The 18,673-nt window shown below is 48.5% G+C and overlaps 1 long non-coding RNA gene and 1 pseudogene across 1 annotated transcript; both read right to left on the minus strand.

The window, feature by feature from the left end:
- Positions 1-1,298: 1,298 nt before the first annotated feature.
- Positions 1,299-11,666, minus strand: LOC129017764 (uncharacterized). The gene is made up of 5 exons (XR_008495128.2): positions 9,853-11,666; positions 7,332-7,539; positions 5,664-5,750; positions 4,537-4,684; positions 1,299-1,866 (listed from the first exon to the last, which is right to left on the minus strand). It is a non-coding gene; the product is annotated as an uncharacterized LOC129017764 (long non-coding RNA).
- A 3,981-nt stretch (positions 11,667-15,647) lies between these two features.
- Positions 15,648-18,673, minus strand: part of LOC129017765 (ubiquitin carboxyl-terminal hydrolase 6-like) — a 51,617-nt pseudogene continuing 48,591 nt past the window's right edge.

Consider the following 18,673-nt stretch of genomic DNA (forward strand, 5'->3'; position numbering starts at 1 on the left):
GGGCTCTAGTCTTTTGGGCAGGAGTCTCGGACACAGGAAAGGTGGTAATGGGGGACCCCAGGAAACAGCCCCATGCCTCTGAGATGGGACGGGCTGGGGCAGAGCCTGTGAGGGCCACAGCAGGGCCAGAGCTGGCTCCTCGGACCTGGCATCCTAGTGGGAGGAGGTGGCTTGGGGAAGGGGTGTCAGGAGAAGCTGACCCAAAGCACCGTCTGGGTGTGTGTTCCATTGTGGGTCTCCCTGGCAATAGGGGTTAGGGCTTGCATGGGAAAAGTGGCTCAGCATCCATGTGTGGGGTTCTGCCAGCCACTGAGCCACCGCCAGACAGCCCAGCTCCACGTCAACGTGATGCCATCACATCCTGCTTGGCCCAGCAAGAATCCAGTTCCTCAAGCCCCCGTGTAGTCCTTGGAGCGGCGGCACCAGCAGCGACTGAGAGCTTGTTGGAAACGCAGCATCCTGCACCCCACCCAACCTGCGAGATGAGAGTCTCTGTTTTCACAGGACCCCAGACGAGGCCCACACATTAAAGCTGGGAAGCCCTGGTCCGGAGCGGACTCCTGGCCGTGTTGCTGAGATGCATGGCTGTCGCACAGGGCACGTCTGGAGCCTGAAGTTGGCACTGCACCTTCTCCTGCCACCTGAGACGCTGCTGCTAGAAGGAGGAGGGGAGAGGGAGGGTCCTGGGCCTGGCCTAGGAGGCACGGGCCAAACCCCAGCTGGGAGCCATGTGTTGCCAGGACCCCAGAGGCCGCCACTGAGCTCCTTCCTTGGTTCTGACCAGGAGAAGGATATGGGCCGAGTCTCTTAAGAAGCCTTCCCTGGCTATCTCCAAACCCAGGAGGGTCTTCATTCCCTTGGGTGAGGATGCTGTGGCCCACACTGGCCTTGACATGCTGCATTCCCAGAGGCCACATCTGTGCTGGCCAAATTCGCACGAGACAGGTGGCCCCAGAGCAAAACCTTTCTAAGACAGTGTCCAACAAGAAGCTCAAGACCTTCCCTGAAGCTCTGGCCTCATACGAGAATCCCACTCTCGCCAGACCCCGTGTCAGATCCTTCGTGTGGGAGGCAGGCCTGCGCCCCCTGCCCTACCACAGGTCTTTGGACCAGCACGAAGCTCCATCTGCTGCTGTCACACCTGGCAGCCATTTCAGAGGAGCCATGGCCTGCCTGGGGTGTCCCTCTGTGGGGGATCTGTCCAGGCTGTGACACCCACCAGCTCCCCACTCTGTATAACTGAGGGCCACATTCCCTACGAAACATCCCCCACCCCACCCCACACACATACAGTGTGATTAAAGTAAAATTCAATTCATGTAAATGTCTCCATCAAAGAATCATACAGAGAAGACCCAAGTGGCCGTTGGGAACAGAATAGGGTGCTCGTTTTTTAAACAGAGGCATAAATAATTTGCCGAAGGCAGTTAAATACACAGCACCTCCAGGTGGTCACTTGAAGTGGTGCACTCAGCAGCGGGTTCCATCTTTCACCCACTTGCCAGGCCTGGCATTGAAGATTTCATCTCCAAGGGACCAGGGAGGCCCCAGCTTGAGAGAGGAGGCTCCGATCAATCCAGGGTGCTACTTGGTAGGTGGTCAAGTAAAGGGCTTGATGGGGAACGAGGTGAGAAATAAGACGTGAGGCTGGGGGATATCCCTTTCCTCCAACTCCCCAGGCCCTGTGACCTCGGATAATGCAGAGCTGGCTGCATCGTTAAGTTCTGTGCTGGCAGCTTTAACCCCTCCTGTGGGCCCTCAGAGCACTGACATCTCCAGGCTGCTGGGCTGCACCGCCGCCCCCTCCTTCTTCGCCTCGTAGGGAAATACAGCACCAAAGATATCGTCATGAAAGTGCTTCTGGCTCTTTTAGGTAAAAACAGAGACCAACGTGTCAAGTCCAGGCTGGAATGAGCCCCTGGGGTTGCCCAACTTCCCTATGACATGGAGCTTCATGAGCCATCTGTCTTCCCAACTGTTATACTTAGATTGCGCTTGAATCTGGTTTAGACCCCTAACCCCGTTCAGCACCTGCTCTGGAGCAGGCCCTCTAACCATTTCCAAAGCTTTACTTGGCATTCCCATTTCCTGTCCTGTGCTCATCCCCCACCCAAGATGCTCCAGGAAGTGTGAGCTCTGAGATAAACACATTTGGGAAATGCTACTTCCTTTCTTTCCTCCCAGCCTTGAAGGGTCCCGATGCACAGCAGCACGTTGAAGGCTCCCAGAAGTCTTGTAGTAAAGCAATGTGCTTGCCTTGGCTTAACTAAGCATGTCCCAGGCTATTTGACCTTGTAACCTTTTGGATGCCAAACATCTACTGACTCATTTAACACATTTGGGGAAATGCCTGTTATCTCCTCACTGTTCTTCAAACACTCCAGCTTAACTCCCACCCCCAGGCCTTTGTATCTGCTGCCCTCTCCACAACAGCCCAGAGTGTTTCCCTCAGTATCCACGGGGCTCCTCCTCACCATCTCAGGTTTATTCTCAGACGCCGCCTTCCAGCTCCGCTTTCCCTGGCCACCCTATTTAAAATTACACTCCCCAGCGTTCCCTGGGCTGTTTCCTGCTGTTTTTCTCCGAAGCACTACACCTCTTCCTTGTTTGGGTTTGTCAGACCCAGTGGAATGTAAATAATTTTTGCCTGATTCATTTACTGTTCTGTCCCTAGCACACAGTAGGTGCTCAATAAATATTCAGTTGAATGTATGAATGTGTCTTAGGGAGAGTATGGAAGTGACAATCACAGGCTTTGGAATCAGAGAGAGGCAGACTGAACTCTAGGCTCTCACTGCTGTAGACCCCATAGCCCCCTTCCCTCTGTAAAACGGGGTGCTTCCCTCATAAAGTCCTCGGCAGGACTGAAAGAAAAGTCACATGAGAATCCTTGGCAAGCACTTGGCCCAGTGTAAGCCCTTGATAAATATCACTATTACCTTCATCAATAAAATGCAAGCCCTTCCTGCTGGGGGGGTGAGGGTGAGCAGACGCCAGCCTGGGTGTGAGGTTCACAGGAGGCTGATGGGGGCAGCCTCATTCTCCCCTGTGTTCACAGCCTTGCTTTGGCCACACAGATACTTTCTGAAAGGGGGGTTTGGGGAGAGACCATGTAGACTTTCTTGCTCCCATTCCACAGATGGAAAAATGGAACACATTCACCCGACTTCTCAAAGCTGCCAACCAGTCCAGGATGTGCAGTGGGGCCTTCTGACAGCCCACCCAGCTCAGATCTCAGCCACTGCTAAGGTTCCCTCGGGGTCCAGAACTTTTCTGGGCCTGACTCCCCTGGGTCTACCTGCCACCCCTGGTCCTGGCTCCAATGGCCTGTGCCCTTGGCCAGGACCCTCAGCCCATACACCCACTATTATACCTGGAGCTGAAAGAAATAGTCCTCGACCTGCTCCTCATTCAGGTTCAGCTTGGCAGCCACCAGCTGCTTCAGGGTGTGGGCCACATCCCAGGCCACGCACATAGCCCTGCAAACATAGAGGTGGCCCGGCTCCTTGTGGAGCACACAGAGCACCTTGCTGGCCAGCTGCTGCTGCAGGATGTCCTGAACATAGACCTAAAACCAGAGGAAACGGTGGGTCCAGTTCCTGGAGGCAAGGTGGGCCACTAGAGACAAGGATTGCAGGCAGGCCTGCTGGCCTCAGGGAGGTGGGGAGAGGGCACTAAGGGCTGTGGAGTGAGTCCCCTCCCAGCCAGGACCTTACACGGGTCCAGACTCAGGATGAGGAGGAGCACAGATGCTCCGGGGGCTGGGCTGGGAGTAGAGAGATAAATGCTGGACACAGTCCTGCCCTCAAGGGGCTGACTGTCCAGTGGGGCTCCCAGACTGTCTCTGAATTTGCCATGCTTCAACGAGGCATCAATGAAGGCAGTCCCCCTGCCCAGGGCTCTGCCTACACCCCTGAAAAGGTACCCTCTCAATGCAGACTGTCCATCGGGTCTCTGCAGGGTACGGATCCCGGGCTCCCCAGTTAGAAGGTCCAGGAGTCAGTCGGGAACTCTCTGCTCCTGCTCCACACAGGATGCCCAGTGGCCCCAGCACTGGGCACAGAGCACTGGGCCCGAGAGGTGCCCTGATGCGACAAATGTGTGAGAGCTGAGAGTCTATTCTGACACCTCAGGCTCAGAGGGCAACGCGGCCCTGGGGGCAGCTGAGCCCGTCTGAGGGCCACGGTGGAAGCATCGGTTGCCCTCCAGCCTTGCTGGGTTTGAGCGTAGCCAGCCTGGACCACCTCTCCCCCGGGAGTCGCCTGTCCCAGGGGGCCTGCTAATGACCTTCAGCAGGCTGGGCTCTGGGCTCAACCTGCGTGTGACCTAGGTTAGTCCTGAACCTCTCCGGGCTTGTCACTTCTCTTGGAAGAGAGGGCGTAATGCTCTTCACAGCGCCACTCTGATGGTTGTGAATTACCTGCATTTTAGAGCTCAGGAGCTGCAGGCTCAGGGAGGCGAGGGGCCTTTGGGGACCCAGGGCTCACACTGGAGCCTGTGTGTGTAATGCTTCACCTGCTTTGAGGCTGCATTTACCTTGGGCTTGCCAGGCAGGCAGGAATAGGCTGTGGGCGCTGCAGGCAGCACCCCTTCTGGGCCATCTCCAGCATCTCCTCCTGCTAGATGGGGTCCTCATTTGAGCTGTGGCACTCGAACACCGGGGTCATGGGGCCTCCCCACACTCCTGCAGGAGTCCCGGGCTGTTGTTACCACGTTGGCCAGCAGGGTGCTAGGGCTCAAAGCCGAACTGGAATTCTCACTTCACTCCCACAAGTATCCTGCTAGTTAATAGCATTATCCCCACTTTACAGGTGAGGAAACTGAGGCCCAGGGCATTCCGATCACTCATCCATAGTCACACAACTGAAAGTGCAGATGCAGGATTCCCTCAGCCCATCGGAGGTCAAAAGCAGGGACTTTCCCGTTACCTCCACTCCCGGGAGAGGGAGCCCCGGTTCCAATGCCGGAGACGGGAAGGTGGCCGTTCTCACCCACAGAGGCCCACACAGGGAGGCAAATTTGGGAGGTCTTCCCTCCAGAGAGGTCCAGGAATGGTTTGTGGGGCTACGGTTCTGCTCCTGGGCAGGCACTGGCTGCTGGTACCCTCCCACCTGGGAAGCCTTCAGCCATACCCTTGTGCTGGGAGTCATGGAGCCGCTGCTGCCAGAAACTGAGGGAGAGGGTGATGCCTGTGCCAGGCCCGACGAGGATGCAAGGATGGCAGGGGTCCTCGGGGAGCTAGCTGGAAGCCGTTGGCACTGAAGAGGACAAGAGAAGAGGGGGCCAGTCCTCAGACACCCTGGGCCCACGCACACACAGGATGGCTGGGGAGCTGGGCCTGTGGGGGACGGTTGTAGGGGGTGGAGAGGACAAGCGGCTCCTATTTGATTTCCCACGTCCTGCAGGCTGCTTCACTTCTGTCCAGCCACCAGCACCTCCCCCAGGTCCTTCTGAAAAAGGGCCAAGCTCACTGGACTCTGGGCCCTTCCAGCACTGCTGTCATCGCTGTCTCTGCTAGAGACAGCCACACCAGTGTGACCCCAGTGCCTTCTTTGTGGGCCAAGGGGCCCCGAGCGGCACCTAAACCCCAGATCCCTCCCTTTCCTCCCGGAACCCCCAGGGGTTGGTGGTCCCACAGGGGACAGAGTGGAAGGGGTGTTTACTTCCGCACAAAGCAGGACACTGGGTCTTGGGGCTTCAGTTGTTGAGCCGTGTGCTGCAGAGGCCGTGGTGCAGGGGACCCTGGCCTTCTGCAACGATACCACAAAGTGACCAACGTCCCCCCACTGCCCATGTGCAAACTGTACCAGCTGCTCCACCCACACCACGGCCTCCTTGGACGCCCCCACTCAGGCACTCTCAGGACTCAATGAGCAGCTGTTTGTCCTCCTGGTTCTGAGATCCACATGCTGTGAGCCCAGAGCTGAGGAAGGTTGAAAGGGACTTAGAGAGGCTGAAAGTTGCTCCATCTTCCAATGCAGAAAGTGAGTCCCGGAGAGGAACAGTGACTTGGACAAGGTCACTCTGGTCATGGTGAAATCAGGACAGCTCAGCTTCCCTGACTCCTACTCCAGTGCTCCTTCCAAAGAGTTTCTCCAGGAACACTCCCAGCTCACTACTGAGCTCCACTGACAGCAACATGAAGTGACCCCTCAGGGTGGCTACTGCTGTGGGTGCTCATGAGCATGGCCCTTGCTGGTTGCAACCCTGGGTGGTAGATGAGCTCTGCACATTTCAGCCTGCTCTGACACCTCGCTTTCCTCCTCAGTGGCCCCTCCTGGGCTTGTAGAAACCCAGGAGGTTTCTCTGGGTTGCATTTCTTTTACAATGGCCCAGCACTTGAAGGAGGCCTCCAACCAATTGCAGAGGTCCCCCTGGTTTTCCTCGGGATTAAATTTTGCTCTCACAGGACATGTCTGCCTCTCCTCTCCTGGTCTGGGTGGGTGTTCTCTAGCAGGACAAACAGAGCCTCTGGCCAGTTTTTGGAAACGGTGTTTTTGCTTCCTAGAGGACAGAGGGCTCGGAAGTATAGGCAGCTCCCAGCTTTGCCAAATCAGGCAACACTCAGTTACAGAGGGCAGGGCAGGGGGCAGAGGCCAGTGGTGGAGCCAAGACCACCTGAAAGATGTTGGCCTCCCATTCTATGGCAGCGTCACCCCCTCTTCACTGCCCTCAGTGACCCTGACCTTTCCTTCTTGGCTTCTGCACAATGAGAATCATCTAATTATTTCTACACTCATCTCTCCACTGCTGCCTCTAGATGCTCCCTGAGGGCAGGGCTGATGTCTGTTGTATTTCCACACCTGCCCCAGTGCTGAGCACGGACAGATGTGAAATAAACCGTCACTGAGTGAGCTCAGTGAGTGAGTGAACAACCAATGCAGAATCTCCCCTGCGTTCAGGCTGCACAATCAGGAAGACTAAGGACCACTGGGCTCTCACCAGGGTTGGGTGCTCTCCACGTCTGATCTCATTAAATTGTCCCAAGAGTAGTGGGATAGTGGAGTGGTGGAGGACTTGGACTCAGCAGTTAGACCACCCAGGTCCAAATCTCAGCTCTCCACTTACTAACAGTGTGACTTTCTGTGCCACCTGTAAAATGCACACAGTACCTACCCTACATGGTAACTGATCATATACATACAGAAGGCTTGGTTTAGTGCCTGGTTCGTAGAGATCTCTCCCACATGCCTCCTATTACCGTTAACAACTCTGGGCTGTGGGTGTTCCCTCCCTCCTTGAACTGATGAGGGAGCTGAAGCTGAGTTGATGAACAGATGTCCAATAAGGGGCGGAGCGCGGCTGCTCCACAGCCTCTGCCCCAGGCTCACCTCGGGTGTGGTACATAAGCACAGCCACAGTCAGGTGGATCTCCGTGGGCGTGTGATCCTGGGAGGAGCTGATGGAGTAAAACCTGGGCTTCAGAATGGGGAGCAGGGAGAGCAGGAAGCCAGCAGACACCTGCAGGGACAGGAACTCCTCCAGCACCTCCAGGAACGTGGGGCTGTTGGTGAACTTCCACTTGCTGTGTTCTGAGGACTGAAAGCCAAGGGTGATGTGAGCGACTCGGGGCGCCTGCCCCGCTTTGGGGAAAAGGCTGTCACAACTCAGTATTCATTCATTCCTTCACTCACCCAACAAACAAGTCCATGTGCCAGGCATTGTCCAGGGTGCTGAGACTACCAAGCTTGAGAAGAAATAGTTCCTGTCCTGGAGGAACTCAGTCCAGTACATTTATCTAACTTATGTGACCTCCACTGTCAGCAGCTCATGGGCAGGGGTCAAATCTTTGTTGAATGGCACTTTCCCCAGCTGTCGTATCCTAGGCAGTTTGGGTGGTAGGTGGGCAAATCATTAAAAACAAATCAAAATCTCTAGTGAGAAAATCTTTTTCATTGTCTTTCAATCTTCCCTAATCCTTTGAGGGGTCTGTTGCTAGGCTAGGCTTACTCTCAAACCCTTGTAAATCTGTCCCTCCTGCCTGAAAACGCTCTTCCTCAGCCCTTGCTTTTATCAAACAGAGCAAAAGCAGCTCTCAAGCTCAGAAGTTTTACCACTCTAGAATTTAATGATATAGTTTTGTTTTATTGCATTTATTTTTGTGATTACTTTCCATTAATGGCAAGTGACATTATTTTTCTATTTAGAGTGATTTAAAATTTTTCTTAAAACACAGGTAATCAAATTTTAAAAACTGAGTTGATTTCTATGAAAATATTAAGTAATGGTGTAGGTTCTACACAGATATGACACTATGGAACAGATGGTTCCTGGAATTTGGGAAATGTTGATGGGCGGCGTTCCCTAACCTGGCTCTGCTTAGAACGTTAATGGGTGGCGTTCCCTAACCTGGCACTGCTTTGATAGGGGAGACACCTCTGAACGCACTAGTGTTTGTTGTGCCATTTAGATCTACTGGGTTCTGATAACTCATGGGTCTTTTTTTTTTCTTTTTAAATAAATAATTACCTTTTCTTGATCACTATTGTACAAAATTTGGAAATACAGAAGGACATGTAGAATAAAAGAAAATATAGAAAAATATACAGAATAGAATGAAAAATCACTCATCATCTCGCCACTCAGAAATAACCACTCCTAATATATTGGTAAATGTTTTTCTCTCTGTGCACCAACATAGCTGTTATTATAGTACATATATTTTATTTTCATAGCCTGTTTTATTTCCTTAACCTCATAGTATAAGCATGTTCCATATCATTCAAAATTCTTTATAAACATGGTTCTAAATGGCTGTAAGGTATTTAATGTAGAGAAGCCTCATAATGGATTTAATCATTCCCTAGCTGTTGGACATTTAACTATTCTCCAAATGTTGGGTTGTTTCTGGTTCTGCCTATTATCATGTTGTGATGAATATATTTTTGTTTGTGTGTTTGTTTGTTTAATAGACAGGTCTCACTCTGTTGCCCAGGTTGAAATGCAGTCATGTGATCATAGCCCACTGTAGCCTCAAATTCCTGGGCTCAAGCAATCTTCTTCCCTCATCCTCCCAAAGCACTGGAATTACAGGTGTGAGCCACGGCACCTGGCCTGAATATTTTTATGCACAGCTCTTTGTCTTTATTTTAGATTGTTTCCTTACAGTAATTTCAGAAGTGGCATTCCCAAATGGGAAGATTTTGTAAGGCTTTTGGGATACATATTGCTGGACTTTTTTTTAGAAGGATGAAACATGAAGGTATTCAGATCCCCTGGACCTACATGATGAGACATACCCTAATTTGTGTGTGGGGTGGTGTTGTCACTAGAAAGAGCTCAGATTCTGCTACATTGGGCAAGTTACCCAACTTCACCAACTCCTGTTGGTGCAGGTCTAAGTAGTCACTTCCCAGAAATCCAAGAGTGACTGTTCTTCATAGCTAGGCTCATGAGTGCTCATATTTTAGCTTTAAAATTACAGATGTGGGCTGGGCATGGTGGCTCACGACTGTAATCCCCGCACTTTGGGAGGCCGAGGTGGGTGGATCACTTGAGGTAAGGAATTCAAGACCAGCCTGGCCAACATGGTAAAAACCCATCTCTACTAAGAAAACATAAAAGTTAACTGGGCATGGTGATGCGTGCCTGCAGTCTCAGCTACTTGGGAGGCTGAGTCAGGAGAATCACTTGAACCTGGGAGGCAGTGCTTTCAGTGAGCCGAGATCGCGCCACTGCACTCCAGCCTGGGCGACAGAGCGAGGCTCCAAAGTACAGATGTCATTAACTTCAGTTTGTGTTATTTCCCTTTCACGAGAAGGGCTCAACAAAAATATTTGGGAAAATTACTCGTCTCAACAGCCTAAAATGCTTTTTTTGTAGCAGAAGTAGGAAAGGTTTGACCAAACATACCTGACATTAGGAAGAAATGCAACGGGGGCTCACGCTTCCTGGTGTCCACGATGCATGTGCCAGGAGCCGAGCAGAGGGCCTGGTGTTGAGCATTTCTAATCTTCCCAAGCAGCTTTCCCCACCATGGATTACACAAAACATTGATTCTGCAGGATGCTAACAGGTATTCCTTGCAAAAAGGATTCTGTTGTTTAGAAAAACTGAGTTAATGAAAGTGGAACCCATTCTTTTGTTATTTGAGAATTCCCAAGATGAAGATATGTTATTGAGCATTTGCCAAACTCAAAAAAATCATTTGCCAAAACCCTTTTCCATCTCATGGGATTGATGTTCCAAAGACCAAACTTTGAGAATCACTGCTGACAACAAGCTTACAATATAATATTTCTCTTTGTATCTCACAAATAGGAAAGCTGAGGTCAGGTAAATTGACCAAGATAGCAAAGCCTAGTGATTCAAGGACTCAGTGTTGGAACCCAGAGCCACCTGACTTCAAACTCATGTTCTGTTCCACTCTCTCCCTGAGAGCGGCTCAGACTGTAGGGTGTCCCTGATCCAAGTGAGTGCCTGAAGTTAGAGGGCGAATATGAAATCAATATCAGAGCTTGAATAGAGAATCCCAAACTGACTGTGTTGATCCTGGAGACTGGACCACACTAGAAACTGATGCAGGGTGAATAAGCCAAGGAAATGAGCAGCCTGGAAGCTGAGCATGAGGAAGGCAGTTGGGATAAATTTTGGGGACTGCATGGACAGCTGTGTCATGGCATCAGCTGGCTTATGGAGGAACAGGATTCATCTCTTGTACCTGGGGTAAGGTGGAGAGAGGAGGAGGAATAATATTCTATTTGAGGGCTGCCCAAGACTCTCCTCTTATTGCCTCGCAGCTCTTGATTACGTTAATTCTCCATGCTTCCCACTATGAAATCATCAAGTATTCTTTTGTCTCCTGTTGTCCCCAAAGCCTCAGCCTGGGCTGTTTGCTTCTAGGGCTCTGCTTTTCCACAGCTTTAAAACCTCTCCGTGTGCATTATTCTGGCTTCAGAGGTGTGGAAGAAATGGATTCTGATAACACAATAGCATAATATCTAAAGCACTGCTGGTCCATGCACTAGACGAAGATTCATGTCCCAGGCGCTGGTCTAGGCACCACAGATACATTAGTGAGCCAGCCGGATACAAATTCCCGGCCTCATGGCATAGCCCTTCACCGAGGGAGAGACGGTAAGCCAGATATAGAAGTCAAATTCTAGACAGTGATCCGCAATAAGGAGAAAAGGGGGAGGGGCCTGACATTTCAGATTGGGTGTCCAGAGGGCCTTACTGAGAAGGGGCTTTTTAATTTCCATCACAGCCTTTTGAGCAGAGAAGGGATTTAATATTTGTTGCACTTCTGGCAGCTGACAGGCATTGCACACTTATATATCCCATATTTTCTTTTCCTCTATAACTTAACAGATGAAGAAAGTGAGGCTCCGAGTAGGCAAGTCATTTTTCCTCATTAGAAACTGGTTCTGACACCAGAAAGCCCACGCTCTCTCTGCAATCTCACATTCTCTTCTTGAAATAACCGGGCCAGCCACTATGTTACCCCACTTTATAGGAAAAGAAACAGAGGCCAGAAAACCCTGGGGGCCTGCAGAGCTGGGACTGGAGTTCATGTCACCTAACACCCAGTCCAGTTTTCTTTCTGCTTTAGTAGACTGGGAGCAATGAGTATAGGATCGGTTTTTTGTTTTTTGTTTTTTTGCCTTTGGTTGTCTTTTGTTGTTGTTGTTGTTGAGATGGAGTCTCGCTCTGTCACCCAGACTGGAGTGCAGTGGTGCGATCTCGGCTCACTGCACCGCCACTTCCTGGGTTCAAGCGACTCTCCCACCTCAGTGTCCCGAGTAGCTGGGACTACAGGTGCCCGCCACCACGTCCAGCTAATTTTTTGTCTTTTTAGTAGAGACGGGGTTTCACTGTGTTAGCCAGGATGGTCTCGATCTCCTGACCTCGTGATCTGCTTGCCTCAGCCTCCCAAAGTGCTGGGATTACAGGCATGAGCCACCGCGCCTGGCCTGTTCTTTCTTTTTTACTGGCATACAGAAAGAAACAAAAGACTCAGGGCTTGTCAAAACTTCTATGCCTGTGAAATGATAGAAGTTGACTTAACAAGAAGCAGCAGTGACCAAATGACTCCGCACCCGATTTGCACCGCACAGGTCTCTTGAACAGCTGCGAGGAGACTAAAGCCTTCTAAACACTTCCGGTGGAAGGATGGGCCACAGGCCAGCAGCATGGGCAGGACCTGGGAGTGTGTTAGATGTGCAGAATCTCAGGCCCCATCCCAGACCTACTGGATCAGAATCTGCATGCTAACCAGGTGATCGTATACATGTTAAAGTGTAAGAAGCCCTGCTCTGACTGCCCCATCCCGTGGTGCAATGAGGCTGGGTGTCCCCACAGAGCAATCAGCAAGCCTAGGTATAGTTATGGGAAGACTCATGCCAGGTAGGACTGCGGAGCTGGGGTGACATGGGCAGAGGCCTCTGCAGAAGCTTAGCTCTGGTTCCCCTAGCAGTGGCAGCTCATTTTAGAGGGACCGAAGGGGAGGGTATGGGATGGTGGTGTTTCTGTTTCATTTACTGTCCCATTGAGACTAGGACTGATGGAAGAGATATTCTCTACGACCTGCTGAAACCTGAGAAGGAATCTGCAGGAATAACCAGAGCCTTTAGAGCTTACTAATTCTGATATTTGGAGCCCTTTGCAAGGTTTAATTCAATGTATTATTTACTGATGACCTACTGTGTGCCAGACATTGCACTAGGTACTGGGAATACAAAGGGAATAAAATGTCCTAGTGTTGTATTGGGACAGGAGGGTCACATTCTTGCACGTGTCTGTGTTTGGGGATGAGATGAGTGAGGGGCGGGCCTGCAGGGATAGAGCAATTGCATACTCGGTGTCACCTGGGTCCCGAGGGGTAGGATGAAGGACAGGTTAAGGAAGGCTTCCTGGAGGAGGTGGCTCCTAAGCTGTCAAGTAGGCTAAGAAATGCTCTATGCATGGGCTACCCCCTTCCATACACTCGCCACACACACTCACTCACATGCACTCACACACAGACTCCCACCCACACTCACACATCCGCATCCACACACACACTCACAGGCATGTATACCTACTCCATCCACACACACACTCACATGCACTCACAATCTCCCACCCACACTCACAATGCACATCCACACACACACTCACAGCATGTATACCTACTCCATCCACACACACTCACATGCACTCACAATCTCCCACCCATACTCACACATCCGCATCCACACACACACTCACAGCATGTATACCTACTCCATCCACACACACTCACATGCACTCACAATCTCCCACCCATACTCACACATCCGCATCCACACGCACACTCACAGCATGTATACTACTCCATCCACACACACACACATAGGCACATTCACATACACCCACATATGTGCACATGCACACACCACATATTGTAGTATTTTTCTGGGGAAACAGAGAAACAGTCACTCTTTTGAAGAACCTCAGAAACTGCACAAGAAGAGCTCTTGATTTATCATCAAAATTCAGATAAAGTTGAAGGTCTAACTTCCAAGAAGATCTAGACTGTTTTCCAGATCGTTATAAATGCATCTTCAGACATGAAAGAGCACCTCACGGTTGCATTCAGATACCTCCTGGGATGTGATTTAGTCTTGATGATTATCATTACATGTCAGTGAATACAGTTTGATGGAAACTTTTAGGGAAACAAAAATTTTCAGAAACTGTCCCCAGATTTACTGTAGTAGTAGTCAACTGTGAGGATGCATTTTTTGACCAGGCAACTATTGTTGAGGGTCTTATACCTGACTTGGAGAGGTGTGTTTGTGCCTTTTAGGTAAGATGAGGAATAGAGGGCCCTCAGACTTAAGAGCTACATGTGATATTTGAGATAAATTGATCCTGAACATTTTTCCCAAGTCAGAGTTCTCATTATTTGTCTCCTTGATACCAATAGAGTAAAATGTAAAATGGCTCACCACATGGTCAAAGCCCCTCCCTTCCAACTGGCCACATCCTGGCTTTCCCGGGCTCTTTCTACTAAACCCAAGCTCTGTGTTCCAAAAAATCATCCTGTCCTCAAATCTCTGTACCTCGTTCTCTGCCGAAGCCATGCCCAAGCAGTTCCCTTTGCCTGGTATGTTTCCCTCTCCCATTTACCTGCAACACTGCCCGTCAATGTCTTCAATGTGAGGTTCCAGCCCCACCTTCTAGAAGCTTCCAGAAGCCAGTATTGGGCTATGGCATTAAACAGCCTGTGTTCAAACTCCAGCTCTGTCATTGACAGGGTGACTCAGAGTATGTGGGTCCTTTTGAGCCCATGTTTTCTAATCTTTAAAAAAGAGGGAGGGGAAAATATTTACTTCACACTTTTATTTAGTTTGTCAAAGATTAAATGAGACAATGTGAGTGAAACTGACCAGCATACAGGAGATAGTCAAGAAATATTTCAGTGGATAATAGCATTTCTCTCCTGAAGAAGTTGGATTAACCCTCTCTTCTACAGTCCGGAACGATCTGTACCTTATACAGCTGCCTTGAATCTGAGGTTTCTGGGTTTGTGAGGTGGGCTCATCTTGGTCTCTTGCCTGGTGACTTTAGCATAATCCTTGCTCAAAAAATTAAATTAAATGAAATAGACTCTTTGGGTTTCGCTTTCTTTTTTTCTGCCACATTCCTTCTAACAGCCACTGAGCCTGAAGACAGCAAAGCTGCCCAGACTTTTCTCCTAGGCTCCAGCCCCTCCTGTCTGACTGCTCAAAAGAATCTCAGCAAGCAGGTCTCACAGGCACCTCAAATCCAGGCTGTGTAAACCTGAACTGCCTGTGTCCACACTCCTATATCCTAGAACCATGGCTCTCAAATGTGGGTGTTTTTGCCTTCCAGGTGACATCTGGCAGGGTCTGGGGATGTTTTTCTTTGTCACAACTAGGACAGAGGGTACTTCCTGGTGTCTTGTAGGCAGAGGTCAGTGGTGCTGCTGAACATCCCACACTGCATAGGACAGTCTCCGTAACAAGGACTGATCCTGCCCCAAGTGTCACTAGTGCCAGTTTGAGAAATCCTGCTCTAGAGGGAGCCTTTACCTGGTAGGTCAGGCCATTGCACCGCTCTGCTCACAATCCCCCGGGACTGGTGTTGTGGAAGACAATTTTTCCACGGACTGGGGGGATGGGGGGAATGGTTTCAGGATAAAACTGTTCCACCTCAAATCATCAGGCATTAGATTCTCATAAGGAGCGCACAACCTAGATTGCTAGCACGCGCAGTTCACAATAGGGTTCGTTCTCCTGTGAGAATGGCATGCCGCTGCTGATCTAACAGGAGGCAGAGTTCAGGCAGTAATGGGAGCAAGGGGGAGTGACTCTAAATACAGCTCACCGCTCACCTCCTGCTGTGCAGCCCGGTTCCTAACAGGCCATGGACGGTACTGGTCTGTAGCCCAGGAGTTGGGGAATCCTGCTCTACAGAGTTTCCAACTTCAGAGATGAAGCATCCCCTCTTTAAGTCAGGAAGAAATTATTCAAGTAGGAGAATTAAAACAGGATCACAGAGAGGGAGGCTGAAGAATTTGACTTTCTGTGTTTACTTGTATGAGGAAAAACAGCACATAGAGGCATCCACAGTATTTAATTTGTTTGGATAATAGTTACAGATAAACAGGTACACCCCATATACAATTACCAATGCTTTTTATACAGTTCATATTTCAGTACATCAACATTATTTTATTCACACTCTATTTATGTACATTAACATCTTTCTAAAGTCAGTGCATTAACAAGTTTTATACAGTAATTTACAAGGTGAATGTAGTTAATAGTTAATTTAATAAATGTTCCGCTAGTTCATGAATTAAAAAAATTAATTACAACCAGTATAACAAACATAGATCAAACAACATTAGTAGATTGTGCTACCTGCTTAAGTAAAACATCTGTAAAGAAACTATTTAAAATCTTCCACTTTTTAATGGGACATGTCCAGGTATAAAAGGACAGATTTTATATACTGAAAATCTTGAAACTATAAAGTATGCATTTTGTCCGACTTTATTACATTGACAATTTAGGCCACTCCTACCTACTTGCAATTAAATTTTTTCTGAAAAGGATTTCAATTTAGGTAGCCATTTCAGATAACCTTTCCAAATGCTCTGAGAACTAGATATTCATAGTTACTGGCCTCAGATATCAGAACGCAAATGCTTAGTTACACTGGTAATTACTACGTATGAGGAAGAAAGGGTAGTGGAATCTGACAATGAATGAGAATCAACTTGCAGGGTCTAAATGAATAAACAAAGACCAAAAATAAGGTGAAACATTTCCTTCAAGTATATATTAAAAAACTACACGAAAAAAATTCTACCTGAAATAAATAATATTTATACTTTTGTTCCAGTCTTGAATAATTAGAGGAAAAAATGAAATAAACAAAGAGACATAACTTGCAATGACTACTGTAAAATTAAAAAAGGCAAATATCAAAATAAAAAAATTAGTGAACATGCAAACAAAGCAAAACTAAAGTTGACTTCCTAAAACCACCAATTTCATTAAATATACTTATGAACTCCTAATGACTGGGATGTGTTTTGTTGGTAATTTATAGCCCTTAGAGCCATCAAATACACACAAGCAAGTTCATTTGCATGTGTTCTCTTTTTCAAAGTGCAAAATAAACATGGAAAAGAACAACCACTAATTGTGAAACGTGATCTAGCTCCGATGCCGCTTACTTTCCCAGAAGCTCTTGTTGCAACATGTGCACGTGAAGATGGTGCAAATATTGGCAACTGCTCCCCTTCCCTCAGCATGGGCGGGGCCGGGGGTGCAGAATACATTTCTGAGGATACATTCTGAGGATACTTGAAGTATCCTAAATGTAAGATGCCTCCACTGGGAGGGCCATGGTAGCTGGATTTCCCAGGATGTTTTTCTTTCTACTGGGTCTCCCTCTGGGTGGAAGGCACATAGCTCTTAAGAGAGCCTCCCTTTCACACTGACCACTCTATGCCCCTGCCACCAATGACTGGTTGTGTCTCAAACATAAACACAATGGCAAAAACAAAAAGCAAGAAAGACAAAGAAAGGGTATGGAAACTTTAAAAAATAAACTGAAAAATCCTCGCCCATGCCGTAAGAATCATTTGCACACCTTCATGATCTGGCTTTCCCCATCTTGTCAATATAATGGAATAAACTTCAGGAAGAAGGAGGTAGCATATCATGTCATCCCTAGACAACATTACAATTTTTTGTTTTTCACTTTGACTCCAAGGAAATCTTTAATATTTGTTATGATTATTGATAAACTCTATACTCACTACATATTTGTTCATATCTGGACAAGCACAATTGAATTCTTATTTGGTCCCAGGTGGCTGGTGCCAAACCTTTTGTTTACAGGCTAATGGTGGGATCTGCCTGAAAGTTCTCTATCGGACAACTTGTATGAGACTTCAAAATAAAATTATTACTACTCTTAAAGTTAACTATTTTAATTAGAATTTGTATTCTAACAGGATAAAATAACTACATTTAGCTTGCCTTTCAGTGACGCTTTTGCCAAGTATCACCTACAAGGAGTCATCTCCCTCACCACCAAGCTGTCTAGCAGCCAGAGTGGTAGCTTTATTATAACATACAGTACTTTTTGTAATCAGACTCAAAGTCTTCATCCATACTGCTTGTGTCTGCCATCTTTTTGCCATCAATCTTTGGCAGAAATTGTGCATAGTCTATCCCCTGCTGCTCATAGAAAAGAATGTAGGCAGAGTCGGTGTCAATTTCATCAGGGTGACGTTCCTGAAAGGGCAAGAAAAACCTTTAACAAAAAGCCATCACTATTATGGCTCTAAATCCTTGCCAGGAAAGGGAAGACCAACCCTCTGTAATTACTAAACCTGATTGCTTCCAATAAGCTCACCAGTTTGGCTGTCTCACACCTGCCCCTTTAAAATGAGCCCCATTATTTCCAGTGTTTGCTTTGGGGAAAATATTTTGACCATAGATAAGTCAGAACAGAATGACCTAAAACCCCATCAAATTCTATTTATTTATTTTGTATTTATTTTTTTTTTTTTTGAGATGGAGTCTTGCTCTGTCACCAGGCTGGTGTGTACTGGTGCGATCTCAGCTCACTGCAACCTCTGCCTCCTGGGTTCAAGTGATTCTCCTGCCTCAGCCTCCCGAGTAGCTGGGACTACAGGCATGTGCCACCACGCCTGGCTAATTTTTTGTATTTTTAGTAGAGACAGGGTTTCACCATATTAGCCAGGATGGTCTCGATCTCCTGACTTCATCATCTGCCCACCTTGGCCTCCCAAAGTGCTGGGATTACAGGCGTGAGCCACCGCGCTTGGCCCAACCCCATCAAATTCTAACAGTCTAGAGGACAGGAGCTTTTTGCATTAACCAACTCCTTTTTTTTTTTTTTTTTTTTGAGACAGAGTCTTGCTCTGTTGCCCAGGCTGGAGTGCAGTGGTGCAGTCTTGGCTTACTGCAACCTTCACCTCCCAGGTTCAAGCCATTCTCCTGCCTCAGCCTCCCGAGTAGCTGGGATTACAGGCATGCGCCAACATGCCCAACTAATTTTTGTATTTTTAGTAGAGATGGGGTTTCACCATCTTGGCCAGTCTGGTCTCGAACTCCTGACATCAAGTGATCCACCTCCTAAGCCTGCCTCAGCCTCCCAAAGTGCTGGGATTACAGGCATGAGCCACTGTGCCCCGTCAACT

Source organism: Pongo pygmaeus, chromosome 19 (genome assembly GCF_028885625.2).
Source record: "Pongo pygmaeus isolate AG05252 chromosome 19, NHGRI_mPonPyg2-v2.0_pri, whole genome shotgun sequence".
In the NCBI taxonomy this organism is placed as follows: Eukaryota; Metazoa; Chordata; class Mammalia; order Primates; family Hominidae; genus Pongo; species Pongo pygmaeus.